This window comes from Carassius auratus, unplaced genomic scaffold, assembly GCF_003368295.1.
Source record: "Carassius auratus strain Wakin unplaced genomic scaffold, ASM336829v1 scaf_tig00001679, whole genome shotgun sequence".
Classification (NCBI taxonomy): domain Eukaryota; kingdom Metazoa; phylum Chordata; class Actinopteri; order Cypriniformes; family Cyprinidae; genus Carassius; species Carassius auratus.
Genome location: NW_020523380.1, coordinates 410,141 through 431,617, shown reverse-complemented (window position 1 = coordinate 431,617; position 21,477 = coordinate 410,141). Strand labels below are relative to the sequence as shown.

Sequence of the window (21,477 nt, the reverse complement as noted above, 5' to 3'; positions counted from 1 at the left end):
TCACAGGCTAGGGCATCTTTTCATGCAATGGAGAAAAAAAATACATATATATATATTCACACGCTTCAGTATAGTATGTAATTCCTCTCTACAAAAAAAGAAAAAAGAAAAAAAAATAGACAAAATAGAACACAGTACTATGATTTCCAACTGCACAGTACACAGTACTGTACTTCAGGTATTAAAATGCTAAATATTTCTCCAGTCAAGGCTGAAAAGAAAGAAAATTTGTGGTTTGTGGACTGCTTCTCCTTTCCTCAGTGTTTAAGAGCTCACATTTCTTTACATGGAGCAGACCGAAACTGTGTGCATGTTGTTTTTCACTTCAGAGACATCATGATCAACATTCCTCTTGTTTAATTGAGTTATTTTTCTTTGTTTGCACAAGTACAACCCTTAGAAAAGTAACAAAACTCACATTCAAAGATGGTGCACCTGTAGAAATTCGTCAAAAAACATGTTTAAAACATTTATATCTAAAATCTGACAAACATAATCAGTTGACTATTATAGGTTAAATTTTTAGGTACTTTAAGGGAGGTTTAAACATCACTGTGTAGTTAATGGGTTGGACATCCTGGGACCTGAAAATCTCATTTAGGACACAGACAAACCTGTGGATGAAAAGCATTCAAGACAGGCACTGTCCCTCGGTGAGTGTCTGTTTCATACATTTTGATTAGTCCAAATCTATCAGAGAACACAACAGGACCCAAAAAGTAATTACAGCAATGAAGCATTCAGATGCATGCTTGTGACAGAAGTTAGGATCCAGGTCTCGCATGACACTCTTCTCATCTCTGTTATTAGAATAGCCCTCCATTCAATCCCTCACAGCCTTTCCAGCAGGCGATAGGATCATACGGGTCTTTTAAAGAGCCTTCTGTTAACCTGAATAGGCTTTCATGTATGAGACAAGCACAGAAAAGCTGGGAGCTGGAGATTAGATCCAGGACACAAATGAGCTCTTGATGCTTTTTATGAGCACCCAAACTATAGATCCAAATTAGAACAAGGGCTGTGAAAGGGGCAACACCAGGCTAGAATGGGACACTCACTCATAGATACACATATAAATGAATCTGTTAGAACTAAAATCATAACTCTGTCTTTCCTCCAACTACATAGCTATGGAAAGAACTGTTCCCAGACTAAAAACGATACATGAGAAATATGGGTCTTGTTCAGTCTTGTTTTTTGTTCCATTCCAGAAGAGATGATGAAATAAGAAGCTTGTCTCCTCCCTCCAGTAGAAAACCGCTGTTCAGCAAGTACTACTCCATAGCTGATAGGCTCTTGACTGACTCCCTTCACTGTAACAATAAATAACCATGGTTTCTACCCTCCCTGTTGAGAAACACACCCTGTTATGATAAATATGGAAACACACACATACACACACACACTCACACACCTACCTAAATTAATACAGAGAAACCCACAAGGAAATAATGTTACTTCCAAAATTATGACACCCAATGACTCAATATGACGCACATTGCTATAATATTAAGCATTATAAACCTAAATAATTTCACTGGGATTATTTTATTATCTGTTTACTGCTCAGTGTAAAAAAATTTTTATTAAAGTCCACAGGTTTTTTTGCTGATTAGTCAGGAAAAGAACTGTGCAAAATTTGTAAACAGTAAAGAGAACAAAGAATTATTAATAGGAATGAAGAAGTTTAAATTAAAATTGATTAAACCACACACACAAACAGTGTTGCTCCAATACACTTCAGTTAGTCCAAGACATACAGGCGTCACAGAAATCAAGTGATATTCAATAAGACTTGGGCAGTGCTCTAAACCAATTGTATGCATCACTATGTCTGATAATAACTCTAATAAATGTCAATTATAATGTCTGAACATGGGTGCAAAGAGGCCATATATTTCATATGTACATGGTAAAAGTGTAGCCAACAGGAAAAGCATTCCACATATAATATACCAATGTTAAAGAAATTATAAGGATTAATACCTTTTAAATTACAACTACAGATGCATATTTAGTTGCTAAACAGTTACTTTAGTATTTGTGTATACAGTTTGTGCAAACACAAAATTACCACCTAAGACCGAGAGGTTTAACAAGATCTGCTACAAAGTGATCAGTAGTATGTTTTATTGTGCAGTGAATCATGGCCACAATGCCTTATGTCAGACTTCAACAAATATTGTGTAAAGACATTTTTCTACTTTGAGAATCAAAGTGGTTTCTATCCTTTATTGAAAAGGTCCGCCTATAATGTGTTTAGCACTATGCCTAGGTGTGTTCCATTCCCTAGTTAGGTGTGAAGGTCAATCATAGACCATCTATGAACAACCGCTGAATATTACATAACAGCGATGAGAAAGCATTAGAACAATAATTATATAGGGCATATAATTCCTCTTTTAGATTGTTAAATTATTGACAACAACTTTGAGACAATGTTAGCAAACCAGCCGATGCATATTGATATAGATGACGAACTTCTTAGGAAATAAGTTATGTTGACAGACATGGTATGGAGAATTGCACCATAAATAAAAGTTAGTATGTATTGACACACCCAGTGCAGTGAACTTTGTCTCTGATGACGTTTCAAAGGCATATCGAAAGCATTTATCTGGAACTTCTGTAATGTTCAAGGTGTAATTTTACCTCAAAGGATGATAATGAATGAATGAACGTAATCTGTATCTGCTGTAAAAACACATCACATATACTAATTTGAGAGTATTAGTGACTACCTTGTAGCTGCTGCTGCTCCAGGATCAGTGTTTCCATGGTGTATGTGCAGAATTCCAGATTCTCAAGAGCCTGTTGTCTCGAAGTCTCATCCTGCTCGTCTTCCAGCATGGTCTGCAGCTCCTGGGCTGTGTGAGAATACATATCAATGTCTCTTTCCACCTCCTCCAACCTCAAGAGTAACTTATATTGCTCCTGTTCCCTCTCTCTTTCGCTCTCAATTTCTTTCTCCATCTCCAGAAAATCCTCCGCATCTTCCACCTCTTCAACAGTCTCCTTCTCTTCTGGTGAGTTATAGAATGGGTTGGAGGTGGGTGAAGGAGGGCCTGGCATCACAGAGTTGGTGCGTGTGCATGGAGGAGGTGGTCGTGGCGCTGGACGTGCAGGTCTGTAAGGCTGAGGAGCAATACGTCCATTGGTTTGAGGACAATTCAAGTTTGTAGGTGGCCTAAGGACCCGCGGTCTAGGAGGAGGTGGGCGTAGCGTTTTCCGTCTCTCCAGAGAGGAGGAGGCGGAACCAGAAGGAGAGGAAGTGGTGGGCAACAGACATTCCATCAAGGTATGGGAGGAACCATGGATTATGTCATGCTCATTGCTGTAGTCCATAATAGAGAAGTGGCGGGAAACTTTATTGCCCCTCCTACCACTAACCTCCTCCCATCGGCTCAGTTCTGTGAATCCATTGCCACAACCTGGTAAGCTTTGTTCGAACTCTATCAGCTGTTGAGAAAGCTTGGCTTCAAGATTTCCAGCTGACATAGCTAAAGTCCCCAATGTCTGAGACCTTGGTAACCCATTTGAACCCTGTTCCTGAGGCAATGCCCAGTGGTCGCTGCAGCCCCCAGACATTAGGTCCGCATCACTAACACTTGCGTGTCGAGTTAACTTCTTCTGCCTGTTTGTATCAGCAGAGATTTTACTGCTGAAGGGGCTTCTGCTGTCATGAGATGCATAGTTACCTCTGTTTCTTGTCCAGATGGAATTAGGTGAGGTTCTGGTGAGCAGATTCAGATTTTGTGTCTTTGTGATGGGTGCTGGGGGAGGTTCTCGTAAACTGGTGTGAGAACTTGTACTGTATTTTCGGTTGCTGAGGGCGTGTAGACTTGGCCTAGGGGGCAGCTGGGGTTTACCCAAATTGGGGCTGCCTGTTCTGTTACTTTGGACTTCTCCGTGGGTTGAGCTACTCGCTCTGTGGGGTGGTGTGTGAGGGAGTGGAGGTCTTTCTAGTCTTCTTTCTTGTGACTGAACCTGTGATTGATGTAGAGTCTTTTCTCTCCCCTGAGAACTTTGATCAGAGTGCATGTAGTACACCTGCTCATCCTTTCTTTCTTCCTCCCGGCGCTCAAAGTAATCCAGGTCCCACACTGTGTGATCTTCCGGAGTAGCCCACTCCTGCCCATATTCTGGCACTGTGCAATCTTGTTGAGGTGAGGTATTATCGGTAGTGTAACACTCTTCTTCTCTCTCAGGTACACTAATTGCACAAATTAATGTCTCGGTTTGTGGGACAACCTGCAGCTGCCCTTGTATCTTGACAAATCGATGAGGGAAAACTCCTCTTCTGCCACCTATTTGCCCCTCTAACCAGCCATCCTCCAGCGTGGTGAGGATACGGATCTTTTCACCAGCATCAAAGTCCAGCTCACCAGGTTCAAGGGCTCGGAATTCATAAAGCGCAATCCCATATACAGCCCCCTCTTCCTCCTCCTCTTCTTCCTCATGCTGCTGTTGAATCTCCATTTCTGAATTTTCCTCATCCCTTCTCTCTTCTTCCTCCATGCTGTAAGCTGGATACTGATGTAGGGTCTGAGGTTCAGGCTCCTCCAGAAGTGAGCGCAGGGGTCCAAGCAGCTCTACAAAGCCCTCAGGGAAAACTCCCGTCCTGCCCTCCAGTTCTCCCTGGAACCAGCCAGGTTCTGGCAGGCCTATGATGGTGATGACATCACCCTCTCGAAAGTCAAGCTCCTCGTCCAGCTGGGCGTGAAGGCTCATGAGGGCACAGGCCTGGCCCAGCGCATGTGGGGGAAGCTCCGAGGCCTGGGCAGCCGCACTGCGCTCTGACAGCTGCCTGGATTGCCCAGAAAGCTCCAGCTCTTTGACGCAAGAGATGGGGAAGAGCCCACGTGAGCCCCATGCATTATGCCCTCTCATCCACACAGCATCCACACTGCTTTCAGCAGCAACTACATCACCTACAGCAAGAGAGAGAGAGAGAGAGAGAGGAGAAGAAGATAAACATCAGGATAATGAGGATTGAAATATCCTCAAAATAATTACTGCCAATTAGTTATAATAAAAAACTATTTGAAGAAAATTGCTTGAATCTTTTAGCAACAGCTACTGCAATTCTGTCCTGGCTGAATTCCCAGCATATGTAATGAGTCCATAGCAGCTTAATCAGAATGCAGCAGCTCTGTTTATATCTAGGGATGCACTGCAAAACTTCTCACTTCCCCTTTTAATGAGCTTTTATTAGTCTTTTTTTCTATTATAAAAAAAGATTTAAAAATCCTAAAAACAAGATATTAATTTACTTAGCCTATCTAGACTATATTAAATTTACTTATTTATGCAATGGCAGAATCTAGGCTACTATATTACAGTCAGGAGGGTAAATTAAAATAAGTAAATAAATGAATAAACTTTTCAAAAAAGGATAAGGCTAGATAAACAGGATAAATAATATCAAGCATTTAAAATAAGTGTATTTTGTTATACAATATGGGAATATATATTTTTTTACTTGTTTATACTATAATACTATACTATACTATAAATAAGTACCTCTGGTGCAGTAATTAAAGACAGAAAACAAGTCTGAATTCCCAATTCAATCTAGACACGATTCAATGCTACTGACAATAAATTTAAAAAAAAAAAAAAAAAAAAAAAGATCCGAAAGATGACCATCTGCATGTGTTCACAAACCAACAATTGGACCGCCCCTTCAGATTGACAACCACAGTACCCTTCGTCACCCTCACCTAATAGTCCCTCCTTTTCTCTTTACTTTTCTCACACCCAAATAGTGTACATAACTACTACATATGAGAACACGAGGACTTCTGTCAAGCTTAAAATGATCATTAAGAAAATCTGTTGACTTATTTATATAAGGATTTAGGTGGACTATATATTGTATTAGCTGCATTAGTTTTATTTGTTTGAGATCATACTTATTTGTAAAACTAGCATATTTGTTTGAATCCTCACTAAAGTATCTGCTAAGTGTATTAATTGTAAATGAAAATTGAACTAGCAGTTGAGTAATTGTGTTGATGCCTATGTTTGCACCCAGGCCAAATACACAATTTATTTCTTTTTATGCTGTCCTTGTAAACAGTATTAGAGCAGTGTGAAGTTCTCTGACGTCTGACATCAAGTCAGTTTGCACAGCGGTTAAATCACCGGTGTGATCAGTTTCACTTAACGAACACGCACACATTCACATCAGGAGCAGGAGCCAGAATGTCCATTAGGGTCACAAGGGCCAAATTCCACACAGTCGCGCTCCGCCTCCCATTGTGTTCAACACATAAACTAGAACAGCGTATATGATCCCCACTGACATGATAGCGGAAACAAAACTCTTCCAGTTGTGTTTTTCACATAAAAATAAAGGAAGTGTGCACTGGACAAATCACAGTTTCCACATTAGATCAGGACTGACTATATCTAAAGCAATATAAAACATGTAATATGTAATATTCAAAACATCAAACACAAAGTAACATTTTCCAAAGTAGGTAATGAAAAGAAGAAAAAAACATTTCAGAACTGATACGAATAACAGACAAGTTATACAAAAATATATATATTTTTAGGTAATGACTATCATTTATTCCACACATTATAAACAAATAACTAGTGACATCTAGTGGTGACTTGGGATCTGCTCTTCTTGAAAATGCTATTTTAAATTCATAGTTTTCTGGTAACTGGATCGAAGACTTGGCGGGCAAAACATCTATAGAACTGCAGCACAACCCTGTTAATTTTCCGATTCAAAAATATTTTGAATATTTGGCCTTTAAATATCACCGTCTTACTACAATACTACTTAAACCAAACTTCATAAAAAGAACTGCTGGTCAGCCTTGTTTTGCCATCCATGTGGGCGTTCTTGTAAGGGTGTGATGTCACATGAAAACTATAAATTGCATGTATAGTGCTCAAAATCTGGAAACTCTGATGATATAAGCTTATATACTATATGTAGATCAAAACAGACCATAAATAAACTAGATACCTCAGGAATAAAGATGACTGAGTTTCCACTTTTGATATACATCTCTACTCGCTAAAACATAGCAAACATAGCAATTAAACCTTATAAATTGTGTTTTCTTGGTTTCTCTGTTGCTACAGTAGAGGTGATCTACAATCTATGGCTCTACTGTCTACTGTAAAAAATGATATATACCTACATATATGACATACGTCACTCTGAGCAAGCAGGATTTATGCTGAAGAAAAGAGATAGCAGTACAAAGAGATTTAACTCGTCACCTACTTAAAAGTTTTTACATTATAGATTAAACGTCTTTATGTTAAAACAATATCTGGTTCAAAAAGAAAAATTCTGTCATAATCGATAAATCACCCTTATGATCCAAACCTGCAAGATTTTCTTTCTTACATGAAACACAAACGTCTTCTTGAAACCATATGGTAGCTTTTTGAGATGCAAGGATTTTTCTGATGTTTCCCCCCCCCCCCCACTATCTCCAAAAATGCAGAATGCCCAAAAGTCTCTTTATGGGGATTGCATTATGTCTTTGAATTGTTTGGAAGTCATATAGGTTTGGAATAACATGAGGTTGAGTAAATGATCGGTTTAAAAGTGCAGTAAGCATCAGCATAATTTTCCCTTTGTTGCAGTATTATTAACCTTATTGGACCTGGATAAAACTCCTGCATGTTTAACAAATGAGAGCATAATGTATGTACCTCTCTTTAGTGGTAAGTTTCCAGCATCCACAGAGTTAAAGTCACTGATGCACACATACAGATTCTCTCCTGTCTTGGTGCTTGGGATTGTAACAGGTTCCACAAAAGTGCTGGGAAACTGGCCTGAAGGTAGAATAAAAAAAGATATCAAGATCGAAATCACAGACAGAAGACAACATCTACTGTGAATCCTCACATGACTTTACCTGTGACTCCATCTTTAATTCCAAGCAGCCAAAATTCATCAACAACACTGAGCACTTCAATGACATCTCCGGTGAACAGAGGGAGTTCTTCAGAGACGCTGGGAAGGAACTCGAACACGGCACGCACCACCGATCCAGCCTCCATGTTCACTCATCACCTGTGCATCACAAGCAAAAGAGAGATGGATTAAACATGACACCTATACAACAAACATATTTTCAATATGGCCTCCCAATGTATTTGTTGATTGGATGCCCTTTCCTGTTAAAGAACTTCACCTATAAGACATTTTGAAGTGATGAGCTCAAAACACAATGACGTCAGAAGAGCTATTTGGAAAATAAAGATTCCACATTTATTAGAATACCACGCAACCTATTTATTTTCAAGATTAATAATAATAATAATAAGACCCATACTGTTTCCAAACCTTTGAATGGTAGCATAAATAGCAAAGAATGCATCCTGTGTGTACAAACCCTAGTCTCCCTCTTTTGCACCTCTGCTCATTCAACAGCAACTCCATGTGCAAGCAAACAGAAGTGACAGCATGAATTAATCCTTCATGAGGATGACGAAATAAATGTGTATAATTTAGAGCAACTGAATTCACCTCTCTCTGGACAACATTTCTTCAACAAGCTCAAATGCGTTTATACACCCTATAAACACATTAAGTCATCCACATGAGAGCAATAATGGGGTGGAGGCCTTGAGCGGGAGACGGTGCAGTCCAAAGATAATAGACAATGAAGAGTCATAAAGTTCTGCATGCATGAAGAATACAAGTGATTGTGGCTCTGAAACAATGTGAATTCATATCAAAATATTTATAGGAAAGCATGTTGCTGCCAGAATTAGAAGTTAGATAGTTACAGTACTCCTTCATTTAAAAAAAAAAAAGGAGATTGTAAAATAAAGAGAGGAAATTAGAGCTGAAACACACATTTCAGAAGCTCAACAAACTCTCTTTCTGCTGTGTGTGTGTGTGTGTGTGTGTGTGTGTGTGGTTGTCTTTCTCGGGACCTCTTGGGTGTTGGGTTGAGGGGTAACAGGTGACTCAACTGAAAGTTTACAGGGGTCACAGTAGAACTTGTCTGGATGCCAGGTGAAAGACTGTGTCTGAAAGTGACATTTTGTCCTTATGTTGCACACAGATGACTGCATTTGAGTCAGGCTTGTGTGATAAAAGTAGAAGGAAAGAAAATACTGCAGCTTTAAAGAAACTCAAAATACAATACAAAAGCCTAGTGTTCACCCACACCACTGATCTTCCCCTGCGGCAGAGAAAGTATTCATGATGTGCGGAGTCAAAGAAAAAAAGGCAGCAACACAGACAATTTATAATTTTACGAAGCTTCAGGAATACTTTTTGCGTACAAAGAAAACAAAACTAAGGACTTCATTCAACAATTAAGTTAATTAAATGATCATTGAGGCATCATGTTATGGTGCTTCAGAAGGCAGTCTAAAACCTTAAAATGTGCCTTCATACTACAAGCAGTCTGTTGAATGACTGATGGACTGAGAAGAGAGGCAGCTGCTCTTGATTTTGGACATAGCCAGTGTGTTTCAGTTACAGAAAGAATGCACTGACGCAACTCAAGAATATGAGGGAGTATCAAAGCTTTAAGCCTCACGAGAGAGGGTGAACCTTAAATATACCCTTAACCTCACTGTGGGTGTTTAAATAACCATTATAGTCAGCTAAAAACTGTTGGATAAAACATATATGCATCCATTTCTCTAAAAGACTTAAGACTTTTTCTTGCTTTCACAAGGGGATAAGTAAAACCAGAACACTGATTTGATAAATGATTTCAGGCATTTTGCATCCTTCCCTATGTCCTCCTCTGATCAGTACCCTCTGTAACAATGGAAAATTAGAGACTTGTTGACTCAGAAATGGATTCCAGTCTTCGGCACACACTCTGTGCACCACTTCAATCGGCAGAATAAATAAGTTGTCAATGACGGAAGAACCAACATGTTCAGACACGAGGGCAAAGCCACAGACAGTGTGTGGCTGTGTGTGTCAGAGAGAGAGAGTAACAGTCTCTTTGCTTTAGCATCTTCTAAGTGGGAAAAAAAGCGAGTTCCCAGAGCACGATTCCAATGAGAGCTGGATATTTCCAGCTGACGAGTCAGTTCATGTGAGTCATCATGTCTGAACATCAGAAAGAGAACTGGCATGACCCTACAGTCTACCTGCAGCTATTTATATATGTGTGTGTGTGTGTATGTGTGTGTGTGTGTGTAAAAAAAAAATGTTTTTATCATGTATAACTATTATATTAGTATATTTCAGAATTGTAACAAAATTCTGTATTTGTTTGTATATCTAGCTATCTATATGGTGTGTGTTTTTGTGTGTGTTTTATTTAGAGAATATATTAAAAAAAAATTAGGAAGCAATATTTTGCTTCTTGTTTTCTTTCAGTTTGTCTGAATCAGTTCGTCTGACACAGATGGGTGAAGTGTGTACAGATGAGCAGGAATGTGGTAATAGAACCAGTGGGCAGTTTTTTAAGCACAACTAACCTCTTCAACATTCTGCATGGTGCTAACTAGTCATAACGCATGCAGGCAGGTTGAAGCAGAACTTCATACTTATGTCACCCCATCCTGTGTCCAGGAAAACAACCTTGTATCTGAATCCAATAATGCTTACTCAATCATTACATGTTTATCTTGGCTACAATCTGAACACTTAAATACATTTTAAAACACATTCTAAAACACAACTAATATTTGATCATTTAAACAAGAATCTTCTCATGACAATGATCAATTCTCTGCCTTGGCCATATTAGATTGATCAGGCATCATTGATCACAAATAAATTTCCAATATTAAAATTCTATCCGATTTTTCATATAAATTACTTCACATTAAAAAAAATTTAATTCCACAAGTGAATTTAGGGATCACAACATTATAATTTCCAGAATACAAATGGTGGTTCATTCTCAGATTTGCTCAAAATGTTATATTTAACGGTCTTATTACATTATTTTATGTCAGCAAAGTTCATCATGAGCATGCACAATTAAATATAGAATACTGACTGATACAATAAGCAAACAAACAAACACAAATTATCTACTTTCCTGCAGCAATGCATCCAATCTCCCCAGTAAAAGCTGATTCCAATTCTAAAACCATGAATACGAATAAAAGCATGCCCTGCTGAATCAATGCTGAAATTGTTTTAATGAAATAATCACATGTCAGTGCTAGGAAAAGTTCATTTTGAATCTTAAGGTCATCGAGAACATGAAACAGAGACGACGAGTAAATCTCAGGCTAATAAATAAAGATGAATGAAAAAAGCAAACTAGTGAAAGAAAGAGAGGGTCTCTGTATTTGTGTGTGAGTGAGACACTTGGCACTGGAGTGACAGTGGTGCTAGAACGACAGACAGCTTTGTAAACACTCACTCTACAGTCTTTCAAAAGGGTTACACACTCTATCTCAAACACACACACTAACACCCAAACAGCTGGCATTACAATAAAGAAGCAACTGTGCATCAGATGAAAGATTCAGTATTGAGAACTAATGTGACATTATATCGCTGTTGTTTATCTGTGTTTGAGCAGGTCACGTGCCGCTTTCACACTAGATCACACCTACTAATACAAACTATTTCTCTTTGCTTCTCATCACTGAATAAACTCTGGTATAAACTGCTGGAAGAAAACCCCTTTTTCATGAAAAGGTTTTTCTCCTAACCAGCTGTGACTACAACAAGACAAGACATCAGAGTGAAACCACCCTATGCTCCACATAAACTGCATATTAAAAAAGACGACATCATGTGTCAAATGTTACTTTCATTCTAAGATTTTTAGGGTATTTCAGACTGAAACTGGATATTCAATGAGAAAAACTTATTACGTACAATGAATAGTTTTGTCTCCAAGACAATTTGCTTGCTATGTGTTAATTTGTATTTTGCTTCACTCTAAAATCTCTAACTTGCAAATTGTTTAAAAAAAGTTTAAAATTTTAAGTCAAGCGGGCAAAATGTTGAGTTTACACATACAAAACAAGTTAACTGAATGTTTACTACTATTTCGTCCAATGGATATAAACAAGAAAGTTGAGAAATGTCTCTAGTTACTGTCATAACCTCGGCTCCCTGAGAGCGGAACGAGACATTGTGAAGCATTCGCAGTGGGAATTCCTCCCCTTCCTTCCGAAGATCCTGAAACCTTGTAGGATAATGCCAGTACAATAATCTGGCCAATTGTCGCTAATCATGCAAATACTGACTAGTATATACTATCAATAAATTCAATTTAACGGGAACTTGGTTTTCATTAGATTTATTTTTCCGCTTCTAACATATAGAAATAATATTAATAATACTATTATTAATTATATAAATACACTAATAAAAATGTGGCTCAGTGGTAGAGCATTGCGTTAGCAGCGCAAAAGGTTGTGGGTTCAATTGTGGGAACACACATGCTAGTTAAAAAATAAATTGTATAGCCTGTATGCACTGTAAGTCGCTTTGGATAAAAGCACCTGTTAAATGCATAAATGTAAATAAGAGAATGTGTTTTCAAATTGTACAAATTTAAGTCAATTTCAGGGGCTACGTCAGGTAAATATTTTAGGTCAAAGCTGTTTGGCTAACAAAAAAGTATGGCATTACCTGTTCTGAAGGACATGCAAGTTTTCAGAATATTAAATAAAAATGCCTCTTAATAGCAAGTTGAAATATCTAATGTAAAATATTAAATAAAGCTTTGAAAAAGTTTAATAAATAGGTAAACCTCATATTTCAAAATTATAATTGCTTAATTAATTATTATATATATACATCTGTAAATAAAACTATTTAAATTCACGTCTTGCACATTTCAATGCACTGTGAATGGAACATATATGTTTGCTTCGAACTGGAATCATGGTGGAATATCCTGTGATGTCCACTTTGCAGGGCACTTACATTCGAATAGAACAAATGTCTGAAGTTATAAGAGACACAAGATGTGCAGAGAAGGGGGGCGCAATGACTGGAATTGAGAACCACTGATTTAGGTATTACATGGAGCAAAGATGAAAACAATATAGTTTCTTAAGACAGCGAGAACCTTCAGTGGTACATTCATATAATTAATTAATTAATTCATATATTCATTTGTATAATTCCCTTAGCATGCTTTTAAACCTCACAGCTTTCCCCCCGTTTTCACTCAAAACAAAACTACTCCGCATGCTGTGCGCAGGTGAGACTTACTGAAAACTGTGCTTTATGCTGGAAAGTATTTATTTATCGCTAGTTGTTCAAATCATGGTAATCGATTACAGTTTTTAATGATAATTAAAAGATGAAACAGTAATACTAACCGTGGGGAATCTTATCATGATTTATCATCAAACCGGTAATCGTTACATTAGCTTTTCATCAACTCACAAACCCCCTGCAGTTTGGGAAACCCTATACTACATGGAATAATGAATCATCACATAAAAACAAGGAAAATGTATTAAGAAAGTAAACAGGGTCAGTTTACATTATTTGTTGACTTTAATATCAAATATATTCTGATTAACTGTGATTTAAAGGGTTAGTTCACCTAAAAATGAAAATTATGTCATTATTGACGCATCGAAAATACACACAGTACACTGACTGAACTGTTGTGAAGAGAGCTGAGCCAGATAACGAATGAATGATTGACTCGTTCAAGTCAAGAACCGTTTCTTTCAGACGTGTCCGATTCGTGAACCGAGGAGCTGATGATACTACACGTGTGATTCAGCGTGAAGCAGACCGACACACAGAGCGTATGAACCGAACAGATTCTTTTGATGATTGATTCTGAACAGATTCTGTGCTAGTGTTATGAGCGCGGGTAAACCGAAGGCTTGAATGAAGGGCAATCATCGCCAAAGACGTCATTACGTCGAGCGCAAAAGAACCAGTGAACCGTTTTCTTCAACCAGTTTATTGAATCGATAGTTTAATAAATAGAACATTACTGTAAAGTGTTAAAGATTTTTTTTATTCACCAATTCAGAAGTCTCGTGAGTTCAGTGTTGGACAGGTCAGTTGTTTAAACCATTCATTAAATTTAACCAGTTCAAAGGAATCATTAGTTCGCGAATCAGACGTGTACAGCATGCGTTGTGTAATTATCTCTGCAGTTTAGGATATCGCACAAGATTTGACAACACAGAAAACATTTCATCAGTGGATAGTTTTTTTGTTTTGTTTTTTGACACCATCGTGTCAATTGATTTTGATTAATATGCGCGAGGGAGAGAGAGCAAGACAGCGCTCGTGTTGTTTGAAGACGGTGAAGGTGAGTGTACGTGTGCGGCCAGGGCTCTCTCGCTCTCTCTCTCTGCTCGTTCTTATATGCGCTCTGTTAAACTGACAGGACTTAAAAACACATGCAAATGATAAACTTTCACTCCATGATGGTTAAGCTGTGCAATTAATCTGCGAATCACATTTGTCAAGGGCCGGGGAGCAGCTGGCCCGTACGGTTAATGAATAACGGATCAACTACGACAGCCTACATCGCACATCCGCGATGTGACTATTGTGGATTTGTACATCGCGATATCGATGCTTAAACGACACATCGTACAGCCCTAGTTCAGTCAGTGTACTGTTTGAGTCAATGAATTACTCCGGGATATTGGTTTGCTTTAACTCAGAGGGAGTGTCAGCCACATTAAAAAAGTAAACAGATTAAGTCATTTGTGGATTAATGCTTATTGGAGACGCGAACCGTTTCAAACGCTTCAATTCGATTTGCTGAACTGGTTCAAGAAGATCCGGTTACATTGAGTGATTCGTTCGCGAACCGGATATCATACACTGCAGTGAACGCACTCACAACAGACCCGGTAGAGAAGACAATGCTGAATAAAGTGGTAGTTTTTGCCTTTTTTGGACCAAAATGTATTTTCGATGCTTCAAAAAATTCTAACTGACCCTCTGATGTCAAATGGACTACTTTGAAGATGTTTTTATTTCTTTTCTAACCATGGACATTATACCATACACACATTTTCAATGGAGGGACAGAAAGCTCTCGGACTAAATCTAAAATACCTTAAACTGTTTACCGAAGATGAATGGAGGTCTTACGGATTTGCAACGACATGAGGGTGAGTCATTAATGACATAATTTTAATTTTGGGGTGAACTATCCCTTTAACTGTCACACAGCATTTTCACTTTCTTTGTGGACAAATTGCGTGCTGGAAACCAGTTGCATGACGCCAAGTTTAAAACTCCAGCTAAAGCCCACTCACACGTTTTTTCTTTGCCATGCTGTACAGGAAGTGTGCATACTGTATATAATCCCTTTCCAAACTCTGATAAAGGATTTACGTCTCTGTCCTTTCTCTTTAGGTATGATTCGCTGTCATGAGTGGCTGTGATCCAACCCTGGACGGAGACTAAGTGAAAACATCCTTTCCTTGGCTATAAATCAACCATCTTTCTCATCCCTCTCCAGATCCAAGACACTCCCTTAAAAACTCTAACCATCCATTTCCCCTTTTTCCGATTCTCCAGCAGTGTTCGCTCTCTGGAACTCGATCTGCTGACTGCCTGCTTTTATTTATTGAACAGGTCCGATTTCATGCCAACAATAGGAGGGGATATGCGAAGAGGTGGTTTGCTGCCTGCCCCCTCTGTTATTGCAACACACATTCAGGACTGGAAGCTTCCATATTGTGGCATAGTTCTGCTGCTTTTTTATTACGGATGGGTGTTTACAGCACTGGCATTGTGTGTGCCCATAGTCAGGCATGTGGCGTTGCATCCATTTAAATGCATTCATTTCAAAACAGCCCTAAATGAGGATCATTCTAGATGAGCTCAAACTAATGTGGCTCCTGTCTCAGCATGGGAGAAAATGCAGCAGATTTCAAACAGATCACGGTTGTGGATGGTAATGAAGTCATGCAGTAAAAACAAGAAGCAGTAAGGCTAATACAACGTCAGTGAAAGAGGATATCTATTATGGGCCGTGGGCTGTGTCAGAAACTGGCAGTCAGTCAATTACTTAACAGAAAGTTTTTTTGTGTAAAAGTACCTCCTAAAAATGGTTTGCAAGGTTTTCAAGACACCATAACATCACATCTAATGATCAAGAACCAACTCAAGTGTGCTTTAGAGATAACAATGTAAACATTTAATGAAATGTTCTCTCAGTAAAATTGCAATCTTTAATTAAAAGAAAAAAAAGAAACAAAACACACAACCATGATCCGACCCAAAATTATGTGATGAACAATGTGATGGGGAAATCAGACGGTACCCTCCTATACTGAATCTTGGCAGGATAATCCTTATTTTGCAATCTTCAAAAAAATGTAGCAATTTGTTGAGCTTGACACATACACATACTCACATAAGTTAAAATGTAAAAAAAAAAAACATTGTTTCAAGTCAAAGACATTTTCAACTCCTTAGTTCTACATGATTCTGTTCTCTAATTCAAAGTAATAGCCCAAAAATTACATAATTTAGGAGAAATCATAGACTGCTCTTTTCCATCCAATTACAATGAACAGGAATTACATTTTCAAGCATCAAAAAGGACTCAAAAGCACCAGGAAAATATTATAAAACTGGTCCCTAAGACTCCTGTCCTGTACGTTCTTCTGAAGCTCTGAAATACAATGTGAGAGAACAGACTGAAATGTAAGTTTTAATAATCAGGAAAAAGGAAATAAGGAAAGCTTGACATGAGTGAAGTAAACACTGTCTGATTAACGAACAGAGAACCCAAACTTCCTCATTCCATCACTTTCTCTGGGTGCCATGATTCTAGGCTGATGAAAATGGGAGGTGTATGGCAGGTCCAAGTGGAGTTTTATGGGGAAATCCAAGGTTCACAAGAGACCATGCATGGGGAACTTTCCCTACACAAACACTTTGTCTTGAGAAGCACAACCCAGATGTACACAGTTACTGTGGAAACTGGCCTGTGAGAGAGGACTTTCTGAAATGCCCCATTCTCCCAAACACACATCCCCCCCAACAAACACAACCTTGAGAGGCTGTTCTTTATTTACAGGTTATACAGAAAACAATCTCCTACAGAGCATCTAATGAGACTACTGGACTACGGCCCACTGCTGAGGCTTAAAGATGCTCAAATGATTGGCAAAGAGGAATGGTTTTTCCACAGAACATTCAAGAAAAAGCAAGACAAGACTATCAGTTATCAAGGAGTCTTTTGAGAGAAAGTGCTAAAATTGCCACCAGGAAGCCACTTTTCTAACAGCAATGTTTCCTGTTACCGTTTATGAAGTCCAGAGCAATTTGCATTAGTGAAATAAGGATCTGAAACAAGTTCATATTACTTTACATGGTGACTTAAGGTCACTGTTTAAAAGGAGAAAAAAATACTCAGAAGAAGCATAAAAGAGGTTTAGTTGGCCCTAGGGGTGTGAATCTTTGTGTAACAGCTCATCAGTTCGATTCACAGGTTTTCGATTTAAGAATTCCATTTATTGATATAATTAGATTAAATTTTATTCACAATTGACATGTTTTTGATTCGATTCAAAAACAAATTGATTCGACTTGCAATGGGATTTATTTTGATTCAGTTCTATTCCCCATTCATAGGTTTTCAACTGGGTTCAAGAACAATTTTAGCAAATTCAGTATTATTTGATTCTATTTGCAATGAATTCAATTTTGATTAATCACTTGTTTCTTTATACAAAGTACTCCATATACCATAATAACTGTGAGATCACAAATAACACTGCACTGTTTCCATTAATTTTACGTGTATAACTACTAAACTTTTTTTATATATGTTTATATTTTTAAATACAGAATGGAACCTTATTGAACTTCATGACTTTTAGCATTATAAACCTGTTAATGGTTTAACGAATGATCAAATGCCCAAACAAATGCTTAATGATTTCAAAAAATATGCTTTAAGAACAATGCATACAGAATTTGTAACTAGAAGAATCGTGAGTAAATCATGAAATTTTAAGCAACACAAACACCCCGTCATTTTAGGCAACATAAAGTGTCATTTAGATCCATTTGAAGCTGGCTATGGATAGAACAGTAATCTATAATATACAATCTTGCTCTAAGAAACACAAAAGAAGATCATCCACCACAGGCCACAACTCATTGTCTTCAAAAACCATAAAGAAAGGCCTTAAAACAACACAGTCATAGACTGACCAATCTCAGATTCATTTAAAATGTGCTTGCCTTCTATCACCTCTGGTGTGGAGTTGGAAGTAGCATGCACAAGTCACATGGCTTGGCCCCACATGACTTAAACTCTGTACCCGAATCTGACAAGTACAACTCTTCTTTGAATCAAATAGAGGAGGTCATGTGCAATATGAGGTCCCAATACACAAGCTCCTAAAAACAGCTGGTGTTCTAGACAAATGGAAGTCATCAGTTGTTGCATGATTCATAGTATCTGCTGAATTTGAATGGTGCACATGACATAAAACAAACTAATATCAATTACAGTACATGGGCCGAGAGCTGCATTGCAAGCTTACGGTTGATTCAAAGAGTCTCAGGAGTCAATGATGCTGTCTCATACAGACAATGCCAAACCTCTATGATAATTTTAGATTCAATTTTCCAACGTCAGTTGTGGCTGGAAAAGAATGCCAAGAATGTTCCCAACTTTCTTTTCTCTGGACTACAGTGGAGTGGAGTGAAGTCTCTACATGTTATGAACTTACCCTGCACTCTTCAGCAAATCTAATCTAAATCAGTTAATGTAAAATCAAAAATATAATTTTGAGAGGCAGGAGGCTTTTTGCAGAACAGCTGTAGTGCATCAATGTATTAGCTGTCATGTTTCAGATACAACCCACTTCTTATAATATCTTTATAAAAAGACTCGAATGACAAGCGTGGACAGGGAATACTACTGCTGACTATTTTAATAATTCAAACACTCCACATGCAACAAGGAACGTAGTCTCATGTTGGTTTTCTACAACCAGATCTACATACTGAAGGAGCATTTTAAATATACTGTTTTCAATATATATTCAAAGGAGCACTAAAAATAACTGCTACAAAAACAGCTTATTCATTTTTAACTGATCTCTCTCTCTCATTTAATAAATTGGTATGTCAAATTTTATATATAATAATATTTATTGATAAACATATGTACATTATAAACTTTTTTGTTATGGATCCAATTGTTCTACAATTTGTAATACATATTTTTATATATATTATTTTGATTATTTTACATTTAATTCTAGGTCTCACTGCAATACCAGAAAAATGGCTACAGTATTTAATATCTGTGCAATATGCAAAATATGGTTTTCTCAACACTATCAGATGATGATCTGATAGTGATCTGTTCACTACACTATGTTTTATTTTATTTACATTGATGATGATAAGAATGTTTCAATAAATGTAGCTGAAAATCAGTTTGAAACCATACAATAGTATCAAATTCATTCACTGACATTGATGCTTGTCAACACATTAGTTGTTACAATAATAAATAATTGAAACATTATTTATGTAGCTGATGATGCTGACCCATAGTGAGTCTTTGGCAAGGAAACTGAAAAAAGGGAGCAGAATACTCAGACTGATTTAAAATAATTAACGTTTTTTTTTATTAGTTTTGTAACCTGGTTTGTCCTGTTAATTAATATTTTTTAATATAAGGATGTCAACATCTACTGAAAGCTCCAAAGAAAAAAGGCCTAAACCGGTTGCACTGGTACCAACTGTATCAGTGAGGTCTGAATGACAAACAACTAGGGTTGCAAAGGGGTGGAAAATTTCCAGAAACTTTCCAAAAATCCTTGGGAATATTACTAAAAATCCTACAAAGTTTGCAACATTTCTGGAATGTTGTGGAATGTCCTAAATTTACTGAAGATGTTCCACCCCCTTGCAACCCAACCAACAACACAACGTTTGAGTACATCGGATTACAAAACAGACAAACAAGAGCATTCCGTTAATCTCTGAGTAAATACAGCACTGTTACGCTGCCAACACCTATACAAGTATATTCTGACACACAGTTTGATTTGTGCAAATGAATCGTGTCCCAAAGTCTCTAGCAGGAAGAGAGACAACTGACAACAGTTGCCATCTGACAGGTGACAAGAATCAACCTACATGCTGTTTCAATTGGCTTGCATTTTCAATTGGTTTTCAGTTTTATTGATATGAACATTTAAGGGGTAGTTGCCACATCGGTCACAATATCTGAACAAACGATTAAAGCTTTCCTGGAAATGTAAGTGCACCTAACTACGTTTAAAAACCCATCCTTGTCTAAGACCAAGGTCTCCAAAGCTTGATTCAGTTGGTTTGTTTGCTGATTTTAGCTGGTCAGTAAACCAGACTGTCAACCATTTAGACACTAAACAGTTCACCTTCAGCCTGGCCAGTCTGTGCGACCATCATGTTATACCATCAAAACTTTAAGCTGGTTTAAGTTTTTCTTTGTATATTTAGTTCATTGAAGCATTTCACTGGATGGACCTCCTGAACGAATACGTCCCCTTCCCTGAACTACTCAATATTTTGTGTATCACGCTCAGCTTTTTGGTCATTAACGACATTTAACGAATCGTCTGATCGAAGGCTCAAACAGCGACTCACTTATAATTTACAAAAGAGACTCCCACCCTGACACATATTTTAACAGTGTAACCTGCTGATAGAGCCACAGAACGAATCAATTCAAAAGATTCGAATCATTAAAAAGAATCGAAATCCACACTACTAAAGGAGAATCGTGTTTTATGAAGGAAAAAGGAAACTGATAAAAATGCCAGACGATGCTTGACAAATACATGCCACGAAATACCCTCAGCACCGCTATTTATGTAAATATATAAACACTCTTACATATTCAAAACAGAAGACACAATGTTGAACCCGAACCACTCGTGGTAACCGAGGCTACCTACAAGCTAAATACAGAATTAAATACAAGATTCCACTTACCTGTGTGACCACAAACGCCCTCAATGCGATTAGACTGCGTTGCTGAAAAGGCTTACGTTAACTAAAAAAAAAACCGACAGCAAGAAAACTTTTACTATCCAGTGGATGCTCTTGCGCGTTTCCCTTCTGCCATTAGCTTTGTATCGTTCAATTTTCTTTAGAAATTAAATGTAAGATGAGTTTCTCCCGCCTGTCATTACTTGGCCCACAAGTTGCATGTGATCCGATATCGACGGTCATCTGCGCCACGGTGGGATCAGCTGTCATCCCATAAAGGTCCCATCAGGCTGATCCTTACCTCTCTTCATGCTGACATCATCAGCACACCGCCCTCTGCTGACACCAAGCACAAACGCAGGGCGGCCTTTAACGTGCCTGAAGGAAATTCCTACTAAAGATAAAACACATGAGGGAAATAATCCAGTGAAATCACAGTCTAGTACAATCTGCAAAAATAGATAACGTTGTTGATATTTTATTCCACTGACTGCGTCATATAAAGGCAACCTATGTCAAAACGGTATGTCATCTTGTTGTGTGAATTGAATAGTATAGATAGGTTGCAAAAGCTTTTAAATTTAACTAAACTTTTT

The 21,477-nt window shown here is 37.8% G+C and overlaps 1 pseudogene; it reads right to left on the bottom strand.

The window, feature by feature from the left end:
* LOC113069506 (dynamin-binding protein-like) overlaps nt 1–21,151 on the bottom strand; it is a 42,761-nt pseudogene extending 21,610 nt beyond the window's left edge.
* Nucleotides 21,152–21,477: the final 326 nt, after the last annotated feature.